This window comes from Haplochromis burtoni, unplaced genomic scaffold, assembly GCF_018398535.1.
Source record: "Haplochromis burtoni strain Fernald_Lab_line unplaced genomic scaffold, NCSU_Asbu1 Contig_781, whole genome shotgun sequence".
Lineage (NCBI taxonomy): Eukaryota > Metazoa > Chordata > Actinopteri > Cichliformes > Cichlidae > Haplochromis > Haplochromis burtoni.
In genome coordinates this window covers 162651-169806 of record NW_024583142.1, presented here as the reverse complement: position 1 = coordinate 169806, position 7156 = coordinate 162651, and the positions used below count along the sequence as shown (strand labels likewise).

The 7156-nt window shown below is 40.1% G+C and overlaps 1 pseudogene; it reads right to left on the bottom strand.

The window, feature by feature from the left end:
• Positions 1 to 445: 445 nt before the first annotated feature.
• LOC102292978 lies at positions 446 to 5432 on the bottom strand (annotated as a pseudogene).
• Positions 5433 to 7156: the final 1724 nt, after the last annotated feature.

Sequence of the window (7156 nt, the reverse complement as noted above, 5' to 3'; positions counted from 1 at the left end):
AAAAGTATTTGGGAGACACAGATTGCTGTCCCACTTAAAAAGATGAGAGAGGCCTGTAATTTTCTGCATAGGTTCACTTCAACTGTGAGAGACAGAATGTAAAAAAGAAACCCAGGATATCACATTTTATGATTTTTAAATAATTTATTTGTATAAAATTAAGTATTTAGCACCCACAAACAAGCGAGAATTCTGTCCCTCAAAGACCTGTTACTTCTTCTTTAAGAAGCTCTTCTATCCTCCACTCGTTACCAGTAATAATGGCCTCTGTTTGAACTCGTTATCAGTATAAAAGACACATCTCCACACCTTCAAACAGTCAGACTCCAACCTCCACTATGGCCAAGACCAGAGAGCTGTCTAAGGACACCAGGGACAAAACTGGCTCATTGCAGTCTTGTGCAGGTGTACAATCTACAATAGGCAAGCAGCTTGGGAAGAGGGGGAAGAATGCTGAGTTGCATCCCAAGAACACCATACCCACTGTGAAGCACGGAGGTGGAAAAATCATGCTTTGGGGCTGTTTTTCTGCAAAGGGGACAGGCCAATGAAGGAGTGGCTTTGTAAAGAGCATTTCAAGGTTCTGGAGTAGCCTAGCCAGTCTCCAGACCTCAATCCAATAGAGAATCTGTGGAGGGAGTTGAAAGTCTGTGTTGCCCGGCGACAGTCCCAAAACATCACTGCTCTAGAGGAGATCTGCATGGAGGAATGGTCCAAAAATATCAGCAACAGTGTGTGAAAACCTTGTGAAGACTACAGAAAACGTTTGAACGCTGTCATTGCCAACAAAGGGCATATAACAAAGTATTAAGATCAAATTTTGTTATTGACCAAATACTTATTTTCCAAATAAATTCTTTAAAAAGACAATGTGATTTTTTTGGGTTTTTTTCTCATTTTGTTCTTTACAGTTGAGGTATACTTATGATGAAAATTACAGGCCTCTCTCATCTTTTTAAGTGGGAGAACTTGCACAATCGGTGGCTGCCAAATACTTTTTTGCCCCACTCTAAATGTTGACTTCCACTGAGTATTACTGTGTAACAGAATCCCCCAATTTCAATTTAAAAACTGTAGTTTTTAATGCCAAATCCACTGCAGCTCCTGATGCAGCTCCAGCCACCCCTGCAGCTCCCATACCTTCCACTCCTCGAGCACAAAGTCCAACTCTAACAGTAACTGCAGCACCAACAGCAGTAGCAACTCCAGCACTAACTTTTGCAGCAGTTCCACCAATAATGTCATCCCATTTCCCCTGAGTAACCTCGTTCCTTCTTTCTGCTTTGTATCTTGCTTCTTTGGCCGTCATCTCTGGATTTTCTTTCCAAAGTCGTTCCATCTCTGTTTTTATGGCTTTCTCTGCCTCTTCAAACATATTGGTGGTGTAGCATCCTCCTTTTCTTTCAGTCAGATTGTTGATTTCCTTCAGCACCTCAGAGGGATTCTTGTTTCTGCTGTTAAAAACATGATATCCTCCACGGCACTGACTGATAAAGTCATTGAGATCTGGATGTTTGATTGCTTCTTCTATGGTGTCTTTATTCTCATCATCTTCATGGATTACCAAGGCCATTGTGTAATCAGCTGCTTGTTCACCAAATATCTTCTGAATGATTTTCACAGTTTTTTGTTCTTCTTTGGTGAATCTGTTTGGTTGGATCACAATCAGGAACACATGAGGACCAGGAGCAGCAAAGGAGATGCATCTAACAATCTCACTCTTCACCTCCTCTTCAGTTAGTTTAGTTTTGTACAGACCTGGAGTATCAACTACAGCCACTGTTTTACCTTCAAACTGACATGTTTCTTTCTGACACACTGATGTTACAGAGGAAGAGGAGGATGTTGATCTAAATACTTTTCCCTTTAAGATGCTGTTTCCTGCTGCACTCTTCCCAACTCTGGTTTTCCCAATAAGAACAATCCTGAGGTCGGCTTCTGGTTTGTTCATGGCTCTCTGAGCTTCTCTGAACATTTCATTGGTGTAGTATCCTCCTCCATTTCTCGCAATCATTGTGTTGATCTTCTCCAGCAGCTCTCTGACCTGAAAGGGATTTTTGACTGTGTTGTTAAAGACATGATATCCTCCACCGCACTGACTGATGAAATCAGAGAGAGTTTGATGATCATGGATCAAGTTTTTTATGGTGACTTCATCTCTCTCCAGATTGTCACCACAGGTGAACAAGACCATAGTGTAACTTGCTGACTGTTCTCCAAACATATTCTGAATGATTTTGACAGTTTCTTGTTCTTCTTCTGTGAATCTGTTGGCCTGAATCACAACCAGGAACACATGAGGACCAGGAGCAGCAAAGGAGATGCAGCTACTGATCTCTTTCTTCACATTGTCTTCAGTTTTTTTTGGTGTCAAATAAACCTGGAGTATCAATTACATCCAGTTTTTGACCATCAAACAGACCTGTTTTCTTCTGACACTCTGTCGTTACTACAGAAAAACGTGCTGCGGCTTTAAAAGCTTTTTCTCCTAAGATGCAGTTTCCTGATGCACTCTTCCCAACTCCAGTTTTCCCAATAAGAACAATCCTGAGGTAGGCATCTCTGAACATTTCAACTGTGTAGAATCTTCCTGCATTTCTCTGAACCATGATGTTGATCTTCTCCAGCAGCTCTCTGACCTGAGAGGGATCCTTGTCTTTGTTGTTAAAGAGGTGATATCCTCCATCACACTGATCAATGAAGTCACTGAGAGCTGGATTTTTACTAATTAATTCTTCTATGGTGTTTCCATCTGACTTCAGCTCATCTCCATGGGTGAACAAAACTAATGTGGAACATGCTGACCTTTTTCCAAACATCTTCTGAGCAATTTTCACTGTTTCTTGATCTTCTTCTGTGAATCTGTTGGCCTGAATCACAACCAGGAACACATTAGGACCAGGAGCAGCAAAGCAGATGGCTCTCTCCATCTCTGCTGTCAACTCCTCTTCAGGCTTACGGGTGTCAAACAGACCTGGAGTATCAACTACAGCCAGCTTTTGACCTTCAAACTTTCCTCTTTCCTTCTGACACTCTAATGATATCACTCCGAAAGCATTCTCCTTTCCTAGGATGGTGTTTCCTGATGCACTCTTTCCAACTCCAGTTTTTCCAAGAAGCAAAATCCTGAGCTCTGGCTTCTCTGGTTCTCCTTGTTTTGCTGAAGAGTAATAAACATTTTAAAGGTAAAATTTAAAGTTAATATATTCACAATTCAAACTCTGAAGACAAACAATGTGTATTTTCTATTATGTCAAGTGTGTCTCTGGACTGTTGGAGGAAGAAAACGCATGCAAACTCCAGGAAAAAAAAAAAAGATCTCAGAAGGATTTGAACCAGTAACCTTCTTACTGTGTCAATTATTATAGATCATGATGTCAAGACACCATCTCTCCCTCACCCTTCAACCTCTGTATGACTTCCTCTTCATGTGCGCCATATATGATGATACCTACAGTATAGTAATATTTAACTGTTTAGAGACTCCAAACCAGTAGGTGCCTGACTTCTGTCACCCCTGTTACATCAAATTAAATAACGAAAAGGCACACAGATACTGTAATTTTCTCAGTTTAAATATTTGATGTGTTTTCTATGTTCTATTGTAAATAAAATCTGGGTGTTAGATTTTCTAATCATTGCAATCTGGCTTTATTTAGATTTTACAAATAGTTTGGAATTGGATGGAAAAGGATCAAACAAGGAAATAAAGTCTTGGTAGATTTGGTGAGTGGACCATTAATCTGAAGCGAGGTAAAGAATCATGTTTATTAGTGAACAGAACAAATGTTGAAGGAGACGAACAAGAAAACACCTTCCTTCTTTTGTTCCTCTGTAGTTTTGTAGGAAAACTGTTCAAATCTTTTTTTTCCCCACTTCTCGTGTCATCAAGAAACTCCAGATGACATTAATTGAAAAACAATTCTGTTCCTACGTTCTTTCTACGTTCCTACGTTGACTCTTAAGCTTTAATAAGAGAAAAGAACTTTTCAGTCAAACTTTTCTTTTAACTTTTGAGAGTTGATGTTCATGTTGGGCATTTCATGAACCAGCTTTTGGATTTGTAGACTAAAATTCTGATTTGAATCACAGTGTACAAAGTACCATTAAAAGTAGTAATAACAAAGGGAAATTGTTAAAGGGATAGATCAAACAAGGACATAAATTAAAATAATGACTAGAATCTGATACATGTTTGGTTTAATAAGTGGCTGTTGACTTTTATTTGCCTTTATATAAAATGTATGTTATAGATTAGTATTTTTAAATGTACTCACCAGGACTAGTGTGTTTGCTGGCCATGTCTGCCTTTTATTGGCAATTGATGTGTGATTTTCTGGCTCTGCTGATGTTCTGCTGCTCAGCAGTTTCCTCTTTATCGCTCTGCGGTGTTGGAACGTGTGGAAACGTGTCTGAGAGGTGGGGCAGAAAGGTGAGAAGGACACAGGAACAGCTAGTTGTTAGTTACATGTGATTCAAGTTGAGTTACTTTTGTATGAGAGAAGAGTTCATATTTTGTGTTTGGTGTATTGAAGAAAAAAGGAGAGCTAATCTCATATCCTAGTTTTTAGCCTATGTAATTGTGGAGATCTGAGTATTGACAGTTAATCACAGACTCCGTATTTAATATTGATGTTTCTATTGCTTTCACAAACCTGCATGAAGACCCTGTCTGGGACATTAACTTTGTGACTCAAACTAGGAGTACAGTGGCTTGTGCCACCCTGAATGGAAATGGGCATTATATATGCCAGCTGAGGGTTTAAATTCTTATTTTCCATGTCATCATATTTCTGTTTGGCTTTTGAATATCCATCCATCCATTTGCTACTGCTTATCCTTTTCAGGGTCACTGGAGCCTATCCCAGGTGTTTTAGGGCGAGAGGCACGGTACACCATGGAGAGGTCGCCAGTCTGTTGCAGGGCTGACACATAGACAGAGACAACCAAGCGCACTCACATTCACACCTATGGGCAATTTAGTGTTTCCAATTAACCTAACCCCTCTAACTGCATGGAGAACCCACACAAACACGGGGAGAACATGCAAACTCAGGACCTTCTTGCTGTGAGGCAACAGTGCTAACCACCATGCTGCCCACGGTGGCTTTTTAATAAATCAAAGAAAGAGCATATCAAGGGTATGATATCTGACCAGGCATCCAGGGCAACGCCCAGAAGCTAGGCAAATACTTTCTCTGTAACATATCATACAGCCAAATCTAGCCTCCACTCTGTACAACTGAAGAGCATAGCATGTTACATAATGTTACGTTACATATGGCCTAAAATTCATATCTCGATATTATTTAGCTGGATGGTGATACACGATATATATCTCAAGCTTTTTTTTAAAGCCATAAAGTAAGAACAAAAAGAGAGTTCTTAGTCAAAGCTGTGTCCCAGATCTCACACAGGCACTTTTATTAACATCCAGCGTAGAAGTACATAAAAAAAACAACTCAGAAATAAATTATCAGCATTTATTAAATAATAATGCTCCATAAATAAAATAAAACAATGTTGTTTTTGTGCATAAAAAAAGCTCACAATTGTGCCGTCAAAATGTAGCGTTAACGTCATTTTAACGAGCTTAACCCTACCAGCACTAAAATAGTAATTTCCAGATGTTTTCTTTTAACCGACCAGCTCCTCTTTGATAGCTGCCGTGTCCATCTTGTTGTTGCCTGCAGGTGAAGCGATGGGGGAGGGGGAGTTGTGTTCAGTGAAGGAGAGAGGCAAGGCAGAGTAACATTGCGTAGAGACAAAAGTGGACGAAAGAGAGGAAAACTTTCAGCTCCATGAGTATAATTATAACGTGACAGAACAGAGGGCGACACAAACAGCACACAGGAGGAGATCAGGTCAGAGTGGACACACATGGGGAACACAGAACCTGGAGGAATCAGGGTGAAGCAAAACTGAATATAAAACACACAAGATGGGAGACTATCAAAATAAAAAAGGAAGTACACACACACACACACACACACACAAACTAAGACACGTGAACTTGACACTGGGACAGAGGAGAGACATGGAGACATGATGAACTAGGTGAGACCAAGGAGTAAAACGCACAGGCACAAAACACTGAGATGAAACTAGGACGGACTAACAGAATGAAATTAGATGCAGAAAATACAAAAGTAAAGACCAACTAATACAGAACTAGAATATGAAAATCTCTTGAATCCAAAAGAATGAGTCACAACACAAACTCATAATCTGGCTCAAAAACCCAGGACCATGACAGTGATATAAAGACTTGCACAGACATTCATACATGTATGTAACCCTTTAAATATAAGTGTGGACACATAAGGGGCTGAGAAAATAATAAGGAAAAGGCCAAAGAACCAGAAATTTCACACGGATATGTCTCTGCTACACGGCACTTTGGTTGAGATCTACACTAATCCGGATAAATTTGAGAACGGCGTTTTCGTCTAAAAACGCTGCGCATCCAAACTGAGCCCGTTCTGGTAGTGAGAACGTGTTATCCAAACTATCATTTTTAATCATTTCCGAAGAGTTGTTCATCCACACTGAAACGACTGAAAACGCGTACGTTCCTGTACTGCGCATGTGTGAAACTGCTCCATTTGAACAATTCAATACATGAAAAGTACATTAGGCTCGCATATAGTCCACATATGCCTCAAACACTATTATAAAAACTTTAGTTTTTAGATGTTCTAGATGAGCCCATAAATCCAACTCGGTTGTGCATAAGACAAAAAGCCGACTGTAAAGCTAATTACTGTGCATCCAGTTACTGAAACGGGCAGAAGGAAACCCGAACGAAAGCTGAGAAAGTGAAAGCAGAACTTCTCTAATGTAGCCCAGAGAAGTAGCAGTCCGCTGTTAAGATATCAGCCTCACACCAAGACCAGACTGCCTGTAATGTACCGTAAAATTAACATTTACAGTAAAGAGACCATTGTGACAGCAGTAATGCTAAGATTGTAACAACTCAAAGTTACACACCAATCAAACGGCGCCGACCGATTCTTAAACAAAGTGGCCAAAATGAGGTTTCTGCAGCTCCAACCTATAAAAACACCTGTTTACTACCAGGGCCCTGTTTCAGGAAGCCGGTTTAGTGGAAAAACTGAGTAAGTATACCCTGAGTTAACGAAAACTCTGGGTTTTC